This window comes from Triturus cristatus, chromosome 3_2, assembly GCF_964204655.1.
Source record: "Triturus cristatus chromosome 3_2, aTriCri1.1, whole genome shotgun sequence".
NCBI classification, from domain to species: domain Eukaryota; kingdom Metazoa; phylum Chordata; class Amphibia; order Caudata; family Salamandridae; genus Triturus; species Triturus cristatus.
In genome coordinates, this window is record NC_140584.1 from 1,204,489,747 (window position 1) to 1,204,508,674 (window position 18,928).

The following is an 18,928-nucleotide window of genomic DNA, read 5'->3' on the forward strand; positions in this document are numbered from 1 at the left end:
AGAGTGAGGTAGTGAGAGAGAGTGAGGTATATAGAGAGTGAGGTAGTGAGATAGAGTGAGGTAGATAGAGAGTGAGGTAGTGAGATAGAGAGAGTGAGGTAGTGAAAGAGTGAGGTAGTGAGGGAGAGGGATGTTGTGAGGTAGTGATATATAAGCATAGAGTGATGTTGTGATGTAGTGAGATAGAGAGAGAGGTGGTGAAAGAGAGAGTGAAAGTGAGTTAGTGAGATAGAGAGAGAGTGTGTGGCTCATCGATTCCAATACAATATACTTTAATGAACTCGAGTGCAACTCGCCCCACCCCCGACGCCATAACCACACTCTTAAACCATCTACCTTACCGAAGCACATGTATCACATTGAAATGCCTTTTACAAATGCCTCAGCCTTTCTGCTCCAAGCTCGGCAGACGATCCCCTGCCCCCGCGTGTGCACCAATCACTCATTTAGCCCCCAACTAGCCTGCAGCTTCCATCCAACAGGAGGGTGGGGGGGGAGCCTTGTGAACACAGACAGTGGGTGGGGGTGGGAGCAAAGCAACAGAAATGTAAACGAGCACAGCACGCGAAAGTGAAAGCGACCGCATTTGGACCAAAAATACACACACTTCAATAAAATATGTATTGCTATCCATAAAAGGCTGGTAGGTCTGGGTACACTCAATTACGGAAGGAAGGGAGGGCGGTCAAGGGATAAACGGTAAGAAAGGGACGGCAGCCAGGGGATAAAATGCAAGAAAGGGAGGGCGGGAGATAGTTAAAAGGGAAGGAAGGTGTGTGGGGGGGAACAAAAGGAAAGAAAGAGAAGACATAAAAAATCATTCAGTCAGATACATTTTTGTGAAAAGTCTGGTTAAAATTTGCCAACAGTGGTCAAAGTTATTAGGAAATAAAAAAAAACGTTTTAAATGCTCTATGCATGTAACTATAACTAGAGAGGCAATATTCCTGCACGTGTGATGGTTTATAATAATGGGTTCAATTTTACATCTCACTCATAGCTCTCCGTCACAAGTTTTCTGGTACTACAAAATATTCGTTATCGCTTTGCTACGTCAGGGGTTGCATGAAGCACACCCAGATGGGTGTCTAGAACACTTTGCAAAAGGTAGATGAAAGCAGAGATGAATATCATCGGGAAGGAGGGGAGGGGTACAATTTTCCGAAAAAACTAAGTGTTGTGTGAACCACTGACCCGAACAATACTAACTATGTCGGATTCGGAAGATATCTGACAGGATCCCAGTCTCACTGCGCTGTACATGCATTAATGCACATAGAATGGTCCGTTTCCAGAATTTGGCTAAAGAGTAGGTTCTTGGGTTAACAAGCGGGAAAAAAAGATTACACATTTTTAACAACCATATAATTAGTTAAATAAAAAATTAATAGCCGCATGCGCGAAAAGTAACCTACTTATTATCTCGCAAGTTGCCACCTTTAAGCACGAACGGTGTTTACCTGTTGGGCTACGAGCTTAAATTAACACCACCTCTTCGCCTGGCAAAACACTGAAACCCACGAAAATAAACATGACTGCATTTGCGTACCTTCCTCTCCCTTCAGTCTATTGCAGAGGGGCCACGCGCTGTCCATGAGTACGGCGCGTGCTCCTCTGCTATCGCCTGCCATGCTCACTCGTTACTAAGCAACAGCGGGCAGGGCCTCTCGAGCAGCGGTGTCGTAATCCATGGAATGACGTAATGTATGATCAGAGTACACACATAAACTTGTCTCTGAAGCTTTATTCAATGTTATATATCGGGACCTGAGTGCGTAGCTACATGAAAGCGTGGCCATCTCTGGACATCTGGGCACCAAATAACAGATGTTTATTTTTACTCATTTTAGTGACCTCCTGGGGATAAACGTCTGCGTGTTCCCACTAGGACTGAGACGTGTGCCCTTGGGGCTAAACAGTGGAACTCTGAGTCAACCGGCTACCTGATCTTGGTGGTACAAAGTGCTCTGCCTAAGATCAAACAGTGACAGCCCCCGGTAGCCATGACTTCGCTACAGCTGTATGCTGGCGTCGAGCCTGTCATACGGGTCTCTCTAATCCCAACAGCATCGACGAGGCCTCCCGCATTCCCCCCTACTAATCGCTCACGATCACACGGTATAGTCAAGTGTGGGAGCCGGTTTTAGAAAACATATCACCTCCTGCCCCATACCTGGTGCTCGAAGCTGTTGAAATGAGGAAAAGGCGCTGGGCGGGCAGAGGTACCTGCCTGTGACCTTGTGTGCAGGCATCCCTCCCTGCGAGGAAGCGGGCACCCAACGACCTCGGGGCTAACGGGTTGTACGATTGAGTGCGCCATGTCCTGGTGCAGGGAGTGAAATTGAAGGAAGAACTTCGGAAAATACAGATATTTTGAGTGGCTGTAAGTCCAGCAAAACCGGCCCTTGATACTTGTGCTCTGGGAACTACACGTTTCAGCCTCAGAGCGTAAGTGTAGGACTGCAGGTCATAGAATTCTTTTGAGAGGCCTATTGCCAGGTGTTACTGGCCAGTACTCCCGATAGGACAACAAGTCCCACAATGCATTGAGCTGGATGAGTTGTGACCCCTGCAAGATGCGCCATGAGGCCCGTCATTCTGTCCACCGTGCCTGTTTCTCATATCACTGCTCCTCTGTGTAACCCCGCTCGCCTCATCTACCTCGGATAAAGAAAGAATGACATTTAAAATTAGTTTTACATTCCCGTTTGTATGTATTCAGATTTTCCACATTTCATTAATTTAGCGGCGAAAACGGATTAAAACATTTCGAAAAAGTGACGCCCCGGCGTCGGAAAGGGCTTGTAAATAAGCCCCCCCCCACCACCACCTCCTTCCCCCCCTCCCAGAGCCTTGTGTGGCCTCAGAAATCAGTATCGGATCTTTTGGCGCTTCGCGCGTTCAAGTGAACCTGTGCGCGCGCGCTGTACTGGCGCCTACTGTTAATTTCGTTTACCTACAGGGTTTCAGTAAGACACACATAGACAGACATACAAACTTGAATACACAAAGAAACATTCAGATACCAAGCGGGAGAAATACACATGTAAACAGACACACACAGAAACATTAAAATACAGAGGGAGGGGAAGGCACACTGTCACATGTGTAAACTAACAAACATTGAAACAGAGAGAGAGAAAAACAAACACATTCACACGTAAACTAACAAACATTCAGATAGAGAGAGAAAAACGCAGGCACGCATGGAAACGAACAAACACGCAAACATTCAGACTCAGAGAGAGAACAATGCACGCAGTCATACAAACACATTCAGAGAGAGAGAAACGAAGTCTCACGAAAACAAACGCACACGCTCACAATAATCAGGTACAGAAAGAGAAAAGCACAAAGATCCTCATGTAGGCACACACAGGGAAACATTTAGATGCAGAAGGAGAGAAACGCACCCATAGACCCAATGCCGCCCCGCTCACACAGTGAGGGGGTAGCTGATGTGGGGGTCGTCGGGTTATCGTATGAAAGGGTCCCTGGTCCGGAGCCCGGCACGTGGGTGGAGACCGCAGGGTGCGCCGGTCCGGGAGAAGGCGAATCCCTTCCCTCGCCGCCTCCTCTCGCTGCTCCAAATGAACCACAATATTGATTCAAAGTTAGGTAAACACTGCGCACACCTTCTTTGCAGAGAGAGTCTGGCTGCCTGAGCCGAGAGAAGCGAAGAGGAGGAAGGGCAAAGTTCAATGGAAATCATCATGACGTGATGCACTTCCGACCAGACGCCACACGTTTGAGAGCACTTCGAAAACATTCTCGTAGGAGTGACAAGCTCATTGCGTGACAACACCGCACGGCTTCATTAGCACCTTCAAACCGAGGGGCAGGGGGAGAGGACAAGCACACCACATCCTTTCTACGAGGCGAAGCAGAAATGCCTCAGAGAAACGCAGTAGCGTTTTCAGATTCGGGGGCGTGTTTCTTTTTCTCTCCTCTTGCCATTGGCTGGAGGAGAGAAAAACACGCCTGAGAAAGGGCGTGGCTAGAAAGTGGAAAGAACAGCAAGGAACACGCCCCCGAATCTGGAAAAGACGGAGCCTATTTGGAGGGATGGCTCTCTCCTCCAATGCCTGGCCTCCGTTTAGGAAGCCAGCCAATGGAGGAGAGGCAAAAAGAGAGGCGGGCTAAGGAGCCACTCTCAGAAACATTAAATCTCCGACTTCCGGTTCTGCCTTCGGCAGAGCGGATAGTCCTCGACCTAAAAATGGGGGCAACATAAGTGCACATCCTACTCTCCTACACATGCGCACACGCGAGGAGGGGGGGGCACAGGCAGCTCAAAACAGGCTGAGGTTTTAGAAGCAGACGCACCCACCCCCAAAGTTTGGGTCTAGTTGCACCCCTGGAATTTACCACCTCACATTATTGGTAACATTAGAGGTATAACTTTGGCGTATCTTTAATGTTCTTTACTGCATCTTAAATGCTGTAGATTTCATTTTCACAATAAAAGTTTCAATTTTGATTTATTGATTGGCAAGCAGAGGTTTGTTTATGCCTGCAACAGGGTGCTGCTGAAACGTCGTATGCAATCCCATGTAGGCAATGACAAGGGGTTCTGTATTCATACTCTATGCAAACATTTCAGTAGGCATTCAATGGAGATTTAGAAATCAAATCAGGAGAAGCTAGTCTTCTCTCATCAACTAACAGTGCAATCACAACGTTTTAAGCGGCACAACGATAAGAATGTATTTTTCTGCTGGAAAATGGAGTGTGTCCAGGGCTTTAATGGGATAAAAAAACTGGGTGGTATCTCAAAGGGGGGTGGCCGATATAATTAATGGTGTGGCTTAAAACATTTATGCTGAAAATATGTGCTCAGCATAATGGCCTAGGCTAGGGCAGTCGACCTCGAATCTGGGGAACTGGGTTCGAGTCTCAGCAAGGACGCTTAACATCGTGTGATTCTGGGCAAATCACCTAATCTCCCCCTGCCTAACCAAAATGAATGTGTGTCCTCATGTAACGTAACTGATGCTATGGAAAGCGCTCTGATACCCCATTCGATTAGGGTCAAGTTCACGCTATATTTGCAACAACAAATAAACGAGTATTTAGCTGCTTTTTATTGCCTCCCCATATATAATACAAGTGACATTACACCTACAACAAGCCAGAACTATTGGCTTTGTCAAAGGCTATTAGTTGGATAAGATAAACATACTACATGCATACATACAGCGATGGCGTCGCTGCATATAATATTGAAAATGCTTTAGTTCTTGCGCGACAGGTTGTGGAGTAATGGCGAGCTGCCAACTTTGGAGCTGAGGAAGCAGGTTTGAGTCTCAGCGACCGCTCAACATCCTGTGTTTCTGAGCAAATCACTTAATCACATGTGCCTACCAAAAAAACAAGGCACAAGTCACAAAATAGAGGCACACTACAGGTTCACTAAATAGGGGCACAATACCTAAATTGGGTCGGCGGACGACGGACTCAAAACCTACTATTCAGGGCAGCGTCACGACGGCAGTAAGGGCGCACCAGCGGAGCGGCGGGGGAGAGAGCAGGTCCCTGACCAGGGGGTGTAAGAGGCGCTTGGTCACAGGCTTTCACCAGTAGTGGGACAGCTCATCCGCTCAAAGCGCCTGTGGCAGAGATTGGACTAGACTGCCTCGGTGGATGTAGCGCCTACTACAGATCTGTGTGTAAGAGGCGCTTGGTCACAGGCTCCGCCAGTAGTGAGACAGCGCATCCGCTCAAAGCGCCTGTGGCAGAGATTGGACTAGACTGCCTCGGTGGATGTAGCGCCTGCTACAGATCTGTGTGTAAGAGGCGCTTGGTCACAGGCTCCGCCAGTAGTGAGACAGCGCATCGGCTCAAAGCACTTGTGGCAGAGATCTAACTAGACTGCCTCGGTGGATGTATCGCCTGCTACAGATCTGTGTGTAAGAGGCGCTTGGTCACAGGCTCCGCCAGTAGTGAGACAGCTCATCGGCTCAAACCGCCTGTGGCAGAGATCGGAGTGTACCTTGGAGCAAGAGAGCTGGTTGGGCAGAGCAGCCTGCTGGGAGATGGGTGTAACTGTAGAGACGTGTATCATACGGGGCACATAACAGATCGGAATAAGACAGCTCACTCGGTTACTGCACCTGTACCAGAGACCTGTGTGTGTAGTCCCCAGTAAGCTGACTCGGTTGGTTAATGCACCTACGGCAGAGGGCGTTCAATGGGTAGAACGCATGCTGCAATAGTGTGCCGAGGACCCTGTAACCTAGCTGAGTCGGTCCATGCTCATCCTGCAGAGAGCTCTATGCCAGAGGCGCAACTAGAGCCAAATTTCGGGGGGGGGGGGGTGGGGAGGGCTAAGAAAAAAAAAATTCGGGGGGGGGGGGGGGGGCTGAATCTTTTAAGCCATAGGCAGAGTGGAGCTGCAGGGGCTCTTAGAAGGTGTGAAACACCAGCGAGGCCTCATTAACATGCAAATGGTCTTTTAAAGACCTGTGAAGTGCTCGGGTGCGGCTGTGTGTTCGCCGGGAAGCTGTCTCTCATCCCGGGCTGCCACACACGACGGAGGGGGGGGGGGGGGGCTGAAGCCCTGTGAGTCCAATGGGTGTTGCGCGTCTGCTCTATGCCACATGCTAAAGGCCTAGAGATAGTTCGTGGTGTTAACGCACCTGCTGCTCTGATCTCTCACTCTCTGCAGGTCACTCGAGTGCTAGTGATATAGCTCAGCGGTTTATGCCCCTGGTGCTGAGATCTCTTTGTAACCTGCAGAGTTATGTCTTCACGTCCTTGAAGGCCAGCGTGGTGGGTTCAAGCGCCTCCTTCAGAGATGACCTGTGCCTCGCACATTCTGTAAAATAGTACGTGGTGTCACCGTGCCCACTGCTGTGGGCTCTCTCTTTCTACAGATCACTTGTTTGAGAAGTAGTTAACGAATGATGTGCCTGCTACAGAGATATTTATATAACTCGCAGGGTAATCTCCAGATAGTAATAAAGATGCTAAGTGGGTTAATGCGCCTGCTGCTTCCCCGGGCAGTGTGTGCCAGCCCCCGGGCTGGGTGGTGTGCAGTCTGCACTAGTGCCCGTGCCAGCACGCCACTCTGCCCCCTTTCCTGGGTGCCCTGGGATTGTCGGTGTTTCTCAGAATCTGTGGCCCCCGGACCACGGGCAATTTGTAGAAGGTGAATCGAAATTTCCCTAGACTGTCCCCGTGCCCTCCTCTCCCCTGGCAATACCACACAAACCACAGATTGCTTCGTGACGGATGCCTGAAATTCTCCTTTTGCTCCGATCATGGCAGCAAATCGGGATTTTTTGACTCAACGAAGTTCTAAAAATAGTTACGTTTTACTGAAAAGGTGAGAAATACCACAGTGCAGCTGTCACCTTGGTGCAACCTCACAAACACAAAGGCACACCTACTCAAAAGTCCACCTGCTGCCAGGAACCCAAACGCTATACAAGTGTGCTGCGTTTGCTGTTCTTGGAAGAAAACAGCTATACCATTTGTTCCCACCTTTGTTCCATACGTTCCTGGAACTTTGCCCTGGTACACAGACAGACAGACAGACAGACAGTGCTGCGTGACTAGGAGGCATCCTGCGGGGCTGATTCACAAGATGCCGCGAGACACATCTCCCGGCTGTACACTAAGGTATCTGCAAACTACTCGTGCCTGAAGTGTGACATAGTAGCTATCGGGCAGATTTACATGCCCTTGCGCCACTTTTGCGTCACTTTTAACATGGAAAAAGTGATGAAAAAGTGGCGCAAGGGGCTTGTAAATCTGCCCCATCCTATTTAGCTCTGCGCCACGTTTAGGGTTTAGGCTAAGGACACATTTGGGCTCAGAACCGCAGTAACTTCCTAGTGGCAGGGGGCGAGCTTCCTAATGCACGCAGCAGCGCTGCGCTTTTTACAATTCCACTTGTTCAAACAGGACAAGGACATTTATTTTCACATAGTTTCCAGGGGTTTTCAATAGAAAACTCAACTTTTCACAGTTGGGCTGCTGGGAAGTATGGGATGTGTCGACATTAATTCCACGTTTTAACATCCTTATAGACCACGCTGTTATCGTCAAGCTGTTTTATTAGTTTGGGCAGCCATTTGCAGCAAGTTCATAGGTCTTTCAGTGGATCATTGCACATTTTGGGGTGGTACGTTCACGAAAGAAAACAAGCATTGGCATAGCCAATAGGTCTCGCTTTTGGGACCTTCTAAGTATTTAGTTATGCAGCACAATATCCTTGGTGCAACCACATCAACTGTTGCGTGGCTAACCACTTATAAGGTCCCAAAGGTGAGACCTATTGGCTATGCCAATGCTTGGTGTGGTTGTGTGTAGTTGTGTGTGTGTGTGCGTGTGGTTGTGGTTGTGTGTGGTTGTGTGTGTGTGTGTGGTTGTGTGTGTGTGGTTGTGTGTGTGTGTGGTTGTGGGTGTGGAGTTGTGTGTGGTTGTGTGTATGGTTGTGGTTGTGTGTATGGTTGTAGTTGTGTGTGGTTGTGTGTGTGTGGTTGTGTGTGATTGTGTGTGTGGTTGTGTATGTGGTTGTGTGTGTGGTTGGGTGTGGTTGTGTGTGGTTGTGTGCTTGTGTGTGTGGTTGTGTGTGTGCGGTTGGGTGAGGTTGTGTGTGTGTGGTTGTGTGTATGGTTGTGTGTGTGGTTGTGGTTGTGTGTGGGTGTGTTTGTGTGTGTGGTCGTGTGTCTGTGGTTGGGTGTGGTTGTGTGTGTGTGTGTGTGTGGTTGTGTGTGTGGTTGTGTGTGGGTGCGGCTGTCGGTGCAGGTGGGGTGGGTGTGTGTGTGGATGTGTGGTTGTGTGTGGTTGTGGTTGTGTGTGTGGTTGTGTGTGTGTGTGGTTGTGTGTAGTTGTGGTTGTGTGTGGTTGTGTGTGGGTGTGGTTGTTTGTGTGGTTTGTGTGGTTGTGTGTGTGTGGTTGTGTGTGGTTGTGTGTGTGGTTGGATGTGGTTGTGTGTGTGTGATTGTGGTTGTGTGTGTGATTGTGGTTGTGTGTGTGTGGTTGTGTGTGTCGTTGTGATTGTGTGTGTGGTTGTGTGAGTGTGGTTGTGAGGGGTTGTGTGTGTGGTTGTGTGTGTGGTTTTGTGTGTTGTGTGAGTGTGTGTGTGTGTGGTTGTGTGTGTGTGGTTGTGGTTGTGTGGTTGTTTGTGTGGTTGTGTGTGTGGTTGTGTGTGTGCGGTTGTGTGAGGTTGTGTGTATGGTTGTGTGTGTGGTTGCGGTTGTGTGTGTGGTTGTGGTTGTGTGTGGGTGCAGTTGTGTGTGTGGTTGTGGTTGTGTGTGTGGCTGTGGTTGTGTGTGTGGCTGTGTGTGTGTGTGGATGAACGCCTCCTCAGCGCCCGACATCGCCATCGCCATCCCAGACGGCTACAAGATCATCCGAAGGGACCGCGTCAACCAGATAGGAGGAGGCATCGCCATCATCCACAGGAACACCATCCGTATCACGACCAACACCGACGACACCCTCACACCCACCGAGCACCTGCACTTCCAGATCCACATCAACCCCAAGACCACCCTCAGAGGCACCCTCATCTACAGACCCCCAGGACCACGCACACAATTCAGCGAAGACATCGCCGAGTTCATCAGCCCGGACGCCCTCGCCTCCGCTGACTACCTCCTCCTCGGGGACCTCATCTTCCACCTGGAGAACAACAACAACCGCAACACCACCACCCTGCTGGACAATCTCGCAAACCTCGGACTCAAGTAACTGGTGACCACCCCCACCCACTATGCGGGACACACACTCGACGCCATCTTCTCATCCAGCAAGGACATCTCCTTCAGCCACGCCACCGGACTCCACTGGACGGACCACAGCTGCGTCCACTTCAGCTTCAGAAGGACCACGATCCACCACCACCAGCAACAGGTTACACGCCGAAGCTGGAACAAGATCACAGCCGACCAGCTCGCAACCTCCCTGAGCAAGAACCCACCCACCAGCGCAACAAACCCCAGCCAAGCGTCCACCAACCTCACAAAGTGGATCAGCGACTGCGCAGACGACCTCACCCCTCTGAGGACCCCGCCTAGCAGACCCGGCAGCAAGAAAGCCCCATGGTTCACCGACGAACTCAAGAGCTCCAAGAAGAACTGCCGAGCCCTCGAGAGAGACTGGCGCAGAGACCCAACACCTGACAACATGACGGCCCTGAAGCTCGCCACCCGAAAACACCACCAACTGATCCACGCCACCAAGAAGACAGCATTCAAGGAACGACTGGACAACAACGCACACAACAGCAAGGAACTCTTCAACATCGTTAAAGAGCTCTCCAACCCCAACGCCAGAAACAACGACATCACCCCTTCGCAAGACCTCTGCAACTCCCTCGCATCCTACTTCCACAACAAGATCGCGGACATACACAACAGCTTCAGCACTCTACCGTCGCACGCCACGGCCGAACCACCGCCCCCCACCACCAACCTCCGCGCCTGGACCCCGATCAGCTCCGAAGACACCGTCCGCACGATGAACTCCATTCACTCCGGGTCTCCGACCGACCCCTGCCCCCACCATGTCTTCAACAAGGCCGACGCTGTCATCGCACCCCACCTGCGAGACATCATCAACACCTCCTTCGACACCGCTACCTTCCCGGAGAGCTGGAAGCACGCCGAACTCAGCGCTCTACTAAAGAAGCCATCAGCCGACCCCACCGACCTCAAGAACTACCGCCCCATCTCGCTGCTCCCGTTTCCAGCAAAAGTCATCGAGAAGACCGTCAACAAGCAGCTGTCCGCCTTCCTCGAGACGAATGGATCCCTCGACCTCTCGCAGTCTGGCTTCCGAGCCAACTACAGCACCGAGACCGCCCTGATCGCAGCCACCGATGACATCCGAACCCTGCTCGACAACGGAGAAACAGCGGCCCTCATCCTCCTAGACCTCTCCGCAGCCTTCGACACGGTCTGCCACCGTACCCTAGTGCAGCGCCTCAACAACGTCGGAATCCAGGAGAAGGCACTGGAGTGGATCATCTCCCTCCTCACCGGAAGGACACAGAGTCCGCCTCCCACCGTTCAGATCAGAAGCCACCGAAGTCATCTGCGGCGTTCCTCAAGGCTCCTCGCTTAGCCCAACCCTCTTCAACGTCTACATGAGCCCCCTCGCAGCCATCGCACGCCAGCACAACCTCAACATCATCTCCTATGCCGACGAGACCCAGCTGATCCTCTCCCTCACCAACGACCCCAACAACGCCAGAGCCAACCTACACGAAGGGATGAAAGAGGTAGCCGAATGGATGAAGAACAGCCGCCTGAAACTGAACTCGGACAAGACGGAAGTCCTCATCCTGGGTTCCTCACCCTCCGCCTGGGACGACTCCTGGTGGCCCCCTGCCCTAGGCAACGCACCCAAACCAACAGACCATGCTCGCAACCTGGGCTTCATCCTGGACTCCTCCCTCTCCATGACCAGACAAGTCAACGCCGTCTCCTCGGCGTGCTTCAACATCCTGCGCATGCTACGTAAGATCTTCCGGTGAATCCCCACCGAGACCAGGAAAACGGTCACCCAGGCCCTCGTCACCAGCCGTCTGGACTACGGCAACTCCCTCTACGCCGGAACCACCGCCAAACTCCAGAAAAGACTCCAGCGGATCCAGAACGCCTCAGCACGTCTCATCCTGGACATCCCCCGCCGCAACCTCATCTCCGGACACCTGAGAGACCTGCACTGGCTCCCTGTCAACAAGAGAATCACCTTCCGTCTCCTCACCCACGCACACAAAGCCCTACACAACCAAGGCCCAGGATACCTCAACAGCCGCCTCAACTTCTACGCTCCCAAACGCCAGCTTCGATCGACCAGCCACGCCCTCGCCGCCGTCCCCCACATCCGAAGAGCCACCACAGGAGGAAGGTCCTTCTCCTACCTCGCCGCCAAGACCTGGAACTCCCTCCCGACCCACCTCCGCCTTACCCAGGACCACCTCACCTTCAGGAAACAGCTCAAGACCTGGCTGTTCGAGCAGTAGCGGACCCCCTCCCCTAGCGCCTTGAGACCCTCCGGGTGAGTAGTGCGCTATACAAATGCTTTGATTGATTGATTGATTGATGTGTGGTTGTGTGTGGTTGTGTGTGTGGTTGTGTGTGTGTGGTTGTGTGTGTGGCTGTGTGTGTGTGGTTGTGTGTGTGGTTATGTGTGTGTGGTTGTGGTTGTGATTGTGTGTGTGTGTGGTTGTGGGTGTGGTTGTGTGGTTGTGTGTGTGGTTGTGTGTGGTTGTATGTGTGGTTGTGTGTGTGGTTGTGTGTTTGGTTGTGGTTGTGTGGTTGTGTGTGGTTGTGTGTGGTTGTGTGTGGTTGTGTGTGTTGTTGTGTGTGTGTGTGGTTATGTGTGTGGTTGTGGGTGTGTTTGTGGTTGTGTGTGGGTGTGGTTGTGTGTGTGTGGTTGTTTGTGTGGTTGTGTGTGTGTGGTTGTGTGTGTGGTTATGTGTGCTTGTGTGTGTTTGTGTGTGTGGTTGGGTGTGTGTGGTTGTGTGTGGGTGTGGTTGGGTGTGTGTGTTTGTGTGTGTGGTTGTGGGTGTGTGGTTGTGTGGGTGTGACTGTGTGTGTGGGTGTGGTTATGTGTGTGGTTGGATGTGGTTGTGTGTGTGGTTGTGTGTGTGTGGTTGTGTGTGTGTGTGGTTGTGTGTGTGTGGTTTTGTGTGTGTGTGGTTGTGTGTGTGGATGTGTGTGTGTGTGGTTGTGTGTGTGTGGTTGTGTGTGTGCTTGTGTGTGTTTGTGTGTGTGGTTGTGTGTGTGGTTGTGTGTGTGGTTGTGTGTATGTGGTTGGGTGCATGTGGTTGTGTGTGTGGTTGTGTGGTTGTGGTTGTGTGTGGTTGTGGTTGTGCGTGTGTGTTGTGTGTGTGGTTGTGGTTATGGGTGTGGTTGTCTGTGTGGTTGTGTGTGGTTGTGGGTGGGGTTGTGTGGTTGTGCATGTGGTTTTGTGTGTAGTTGTGGTTGTGTATGTGGTTCTGTGTGTGGTTGTGTGTGTGGGGTTGTGTGGTAAAGAGAGACGACAATGACTATACGAGTGGTAGAATCTTTACTTTTGCTAAAAAGTTTGACGAAATCAAACCTAGAGGGGGTGTTAATGCATTGAATAGGAGACCGGAGACTGAGGTATCCGCCAGTGAATCAGACTTGTCTAGTCTGACTAGTGAGAGAAGTGAGGCTAGAAGTGAAACTGTGTCCAATGCAGGGCCAACAGAGAAGAACAACGCAGGTTCATCTTTTTTATCGGAATTGGAAGGGTACAGAAAAGGTACGAGACTGGGGTACAACAGAAAGAACCTAGGAGAAAGAGAAGAAGGAGGGAGGGGCAGAAAGAACAGAAACAGGGCCAAACAAAAGAGTCACAAGGTCGGTGACACGCATACAGAAGAATTAAAGGGTCCTACAGGTATAACTTTTGTAGCCAATGATTTGTCTACAACAGATGTCGATCAACAGAATGATTTATCTATTATCAATTTATCAAACAAAGTACTTAGTGTTGCAGAAATTGATGTCCTTAAAAAGGGTTTAAGTTTCTGTCCCATGTCCAGACCAAATTTTAAACAAATCCATGTAGATTTGTTTCAGTTTGCACGAAAGTTGAAATTAAAAATTTCTTTGACAGCAATGATAAACTGTGTCCTGTTCCCATATACACAGCTGGTCCAAGTGGACAGACGATCAGGGACGTTGAAAACATAAGAATGTTATTATCATTGGATGATAGTGTAGAGTCTTTACCAAGTATGGATGAAATATTGCAGGATTTGAACATTGAACCCAATACAGGAATCAACAGTGGATTGAGGCCAAAATCAATGTTTATACCAACTCTGACACCAAACAATATGATTGATCGTTTTTACAAAGCTGTTACTCGAGATTTGTATGAGTTGGAAGACAGAATATTCAGTATGCCCAATAGGTCCAAAGACAATCTAAGTAAGGATGAAAGGCAAGCATTACGTGAATTGTCTGATTGCCCAAATCTTGTTATAAAGGAAATCGACAAGGGGGGCAATATTGTTCTAATGACCATGGATTACTATATTGGGGAAATCAACAATCAATTCGCTGATAAGGATTCCTATACAAAAATACCTAAATGTTTAATGCAGGAGGTCAATAGGTTGGTTGAGAAAACACTCAGATACTGGCAGAGCTCGGGCATACTATCAGATACTGAGGTCAAGTACATGTTCAATCAAACACCAAGAGTAGCATACATGTACACGTTACCTAAAATCCACAAGGATCCTAATCCTCCCCCTGGTAGGCCCATCATATCAGGGATAGGTGGACCAACAGAACGTATCTCAGAGTCTATTGATATCTATTTGCAACCAATAGTTAGGAATTTACCTGCCTTAATTGAAGATACTAAGGACCTTGTAAATAAGTTGGAAGATGTAGTTTGGACCAATGATCTCACTTTTGTCACTTTAGACGTCAGTGCCCTTTACACAAGTATCCCGTTTGTAAAGGGCATGGATGCACTGACCTACTTTTTATCAAAACATGACGCGACCCTTTATGAACTCAATGTTATGCTTTTAGAACTTACACATCTCACACTGGAGAATAACTACTACTTTATGCACAACAACACTTGGTATAAACAACATTCTGGTGTTGCTATGGGTGAGAAATTTTCCCCATCATTTGCCAACATTTATATGGGTTTTTATGAGGAACACCATATTTGGAAATCATGTCCCCTGAACTAACAAATTCCATTGTGTGCTGGGGTAGATTTATTGATGATGTCATAATGATATGGAGTGGAGACAGAGTATCATTGGAACGTTTTATTCAACACCTTAATAATAATGATTACAATCTGAGTTTTACACATGAAATCAATGCTAAGCAGATAGATTTCTTGGATATTACACTGTATATTGAAGGAGGTAAATTGGAGAGCAAACTATTTCGCAAGAACACAGCATGCAATTCTGTCCTCCATGCCAGTAGTGCTCACCCTGCTTCTCAAATTTGTGCTATACATTTTGGCGAGATGACCCGTCTCAGACTTAATTGTAGCAGAGACAATACATTTCAAGCAGAGGTCATCAATCTTAAACATCGATTTCTTAATAGGGGTTATGATCAGAATGTATTGGACAAAGCACACACTAGGATTAATCGTACTGAACGCAAGAAACTTCTAAAAACTCAGCCCAAACTGAAATAATAGAAAAAAGAGAAAGGATTACAACGAATTGCACTTATAACTGAGTATAATTCACACAGTAACATGATATTCAAGACAATCCACAAGCATTGGCATATACTCAAGTTGGACTCCGAATTGGATCCTTATATTTCCGACAAACCACGAATTACATACAAGAGAGGTAGAGCCCTACGTAATCTGTTAAGTCCATCTATTGTGGGGAACACAAATGCTGAACACAAACATACTTGGCTACCAGGAAAACCAAAAGGTTTTTTCAAACATACTATGTGTAGTGTGTGCCAATTTGCTGAGAACAAACTGAAAAGTTTTTGTTACAATACCAGGCAGACACATCAAATACATCATTTTATGAATTGCAATACGAAATACATAGTTTATTGCATCATCTGTCAGTGTAACCTAATTTATGTGGGTAGTACCATTAGACCGCTCAAAGAGCGAATACAAGAGCACTTCAGAGCGATTCGTAATAATAACATGGACTACCCCCTAGCGGTACACTACAATACTACACATAAGCATTCAGAAGTTCTAGGAATTAGATTCCATGGGATCGCGATAATAACGGACGATCCACGAGGAGGAGTTAAAACATTGGCTCTGAGGAGACATGAATCAAAGTGGTTGATCAAATTAAGGACGGTTGATTTGGGTTTGAACATTGATAGAGAGCTTCATGTATTTTTGAAAGACTGATTTTGGATAACTTTGTCTAAATGATGTTCATCTGTGAGATGTTTCTTGACCGACTTGTCTCTGAATTTGAGACAATCAGACATATGTGTACTTGAGTTCATTATGTCCTGGTTTTTCCTGGTGGGCCATGTGTTCGCTGTGGCAACCTGATTTATCCCATTATGACATTTTTGTATTTATTAATATGCCATCTAAATATTGTGTTTTGCATTGTGGGGAAGAGATGCTTAATTATGCGTATTGGATAATGTGGAGAGGAATTGTCATGATGTGTGTGACACCATTTATTATATGTCGACTGTTGGAAGGCGGACCTCGGGGGAGTCGGAGAGACCACCCAGAGGGGCCTCCACACTTCACGAAGTAGCCGAGCGCTGCTGAGAAGCCTCCTGGAGAGGTTCTTCTCCTACAACGTACTAGCACAGTAACACCACCACACAGGACTCGAGGAGGTTTTAGCAAGATGAGCAGTTCTTTATCAGCATTTACGAAATTACGGTTATCGATATTTACAAGGGGGATCGAGGGATCCACAAGAGTCTCAAAGTCTTTGGTAGGGACGGGGTAGCGGGACAGTCTTTAGCAGCAGCTTGGTACGAGGGTACCTGGGGCCCAGTTGTTATCCTCAAGCTGGAGGGCCTCTGGATCTCGGAGTGGTCGAGCCGCGACGGCGTCAGCAGGGCTCTGGCGATCAGTTCGTGGAGTTCGAGCCGCGACCAGGTCAGCAGGGCTCTTACGGTGTCTTAGTTCAGCTCGAGCCGCGACGACGTCAGCAGGGCTCCGAGGGAGGTTTCAGCGAGGTTGGGCCGTGACAGCGTCAGCAGGGCCCCGATGTTCCGTGAGGTTCCCTGGTCTCAATAAGGTGGAGCCGCGACGCAGTCAGCAGGGCTCGTGGTAGAGTCTTAAGCAAGAGTTCTTCTCCGTAGGGTCGGCCGCGATTCAATCAGCAGGGCTCTCGACTCCGGGATACAACTGCCGTCTCATTGCGGGGCTGCCCCAGATATAGGTCTGGGGCCCTTTGATGTCCGGACCCTTGCGCCTGGGGGGGCGGAGAGGTCGGGCTGGGAGAGGCGGAAGCGGCGCCAGGCCCAGGGAGGCCGGAGGATGATCGCACCTAGGTGTTGGGGGACGGTGGGGGTCCCATCGAAACTCCCCTCCTCCGGGAGTGGTGAAGTGGTCCGGTGATGTCCCCTGGCCAGATCTTGGTGCCTCGATGTCGGGGCTTCGCTGGCCGAGGCCGGCGGGAGCCGGGCCGCGTGGGCTGGTGCGTGGAGCAAGCATGATCCAAAAGGGGGGGGACCCCGGAAGGGTGAGGGGTCCCTGTGCGGCCTGGAAAGGGGGCCGCTTAGGCTGGTGTAGGGAAACAGGTACAATCCAAGGGGGGACCTCGAAGAGAGGAGGGGTCCCTGGCGGCCCGAAAAGGTGGCCCGGGTAGGCTGGTGCGGAGAATGGGCACAATCCAAGGGGGTTAAGACCACGCCACGAGGCCGGGTCCAACAGGCGTCCCCCCCAGCCGAAGGCAGGGAGAGTCACCCATCTCCTTGGGGGTTCTCCTCGTCGAGGCGGAAGAAGGGGGATAGGCCGTCGGCGTTGGCGTGGTCATTGCCGGGCCGGTGTTCAACGGAAAAGTCCATCCCTTGCAGCGAGATGGACCACCGCAGCAGCTTGGGGTTCTCGCCTCTCATTTGCATTAACCACCGCAAGGGCCGGTGGTCGGTTTGAACCCGGAAGTGGGTGCCGAAGAGATAGGGCCGGAGCTTCTTGAGGGCCCACACTACAGCGAAGGCCTCTCGCTCGATGGTGCTCCACCGCTGCTCCCGGGGCAACAGCCGTCGGCTGATGAAGGCCACGGGTCTGTCGAGTCCCTCCGAATCTTCCTGGGACAGGACGGCCCCAATTCCATATTCGGAGGCGTCCGTCTGCACAACAAACTCCCTGCTGTAGTCAGGGGCCTGAAGCACGGGGGCAGTGCACATCGCCGTCTTGAGAGTCTCGAAGGCCGACTGGCAGCGGGGTGTCCAGTGCACCTTCTTGGGCTGCTTCTTTGACGTGAGCTCTGTGAGGGGGCCAACAATGCTCCCATAGTCTTTGATGAATCGCCGGTAGTACCCGGTGAGGACCAGGAAGGCCCGGACAGCTGTCTGGGTGGTGGGGGGTTCCCAGGCCTGGATGGCATCAACTTTTGGTTGGAGGGGAGCCACCTGACCGCTCCCCACCTGATGGCCCAGATAGGTCACCGATCCTTGGCCTATCTGGCACTTGCTGGCCTTGATCGTGAGCCCGGCCCTTTGGAGGGCGGCCAGGACTGCCTTGAGGTGCCCCAGGTGCTCAGCCCAGTGGTTGCTGTACACGGCAATGTCGTCCAAATAAGCCGCGCTGAAGGCCTCTAGCCCGGCCAGAACCTTGTTCACCAGTCTCTGGAAGGTGGCCGGGGCGTTCTTCATGCCGAAGGGCATCACCCGAAAGTGGTAGTGCCCATCAGGGGTGGAGAAAGCGGATCTCTCTTGGGCGCCGGGGGTGAGCTGGATCTGCCAGTACCCGGCGGTGAGGTCAAAAGTACTCAGGTAGCAGGCTGCTCCTAAACGGTCGATGAGCTCGTCGGCCCGGGGAAGAGGATGGGCATCGGTCTTGGTAACAGCATTCAGACCCCGGTAGTCCACACAAAATCGTAGCTCCGGGGGATTGCCTGGGGCGGCGGCCTTCGGCACCAGGACGACGGGACTGGCCCACGGGCTGTCGGAGGGCTCGATGACCCCGAGGGCCAGCATCTTTGCCACCTCGGCCTGGATGCAGGCCCGCACCCGGTCGGGTACTCTGTAGGCTCGGTGTCGCACGGGGGGACTGTCCCCAGTGTCGACGTCGTGGACACACCATGGGGTCACCCCCGGAGTGAGTGAGAAGAGTGCCGCAAAGGGCTGCAACAGTTGCTGACAGTCGTGGCGCTGTTCCGGGGTCAGGGAGGAGGCGAGTTGGACGCCTTCGATGGACCCGTCGTGGACGCTGATCCGCAGGAGGTCGGGTAGGGGCTCGGAGTCGTCTTCGCCCCCATCGT

The 18,928-nt window shown here is 50.7% G+C and overlaps 1 protein-coding gene across 1 annotated transcript in view; it reads left to right on the forward strand.

Moving 5' to 3' along the window:
• Positions 1 to 18,928, forward strand: part of LOC146859451 (apolipoprotein L3-like) — a 171,949-nt gene that overhangs the window by 29,700 nt on the left and 123,321 nt on the right. The window lies entirely within an intron of this gene.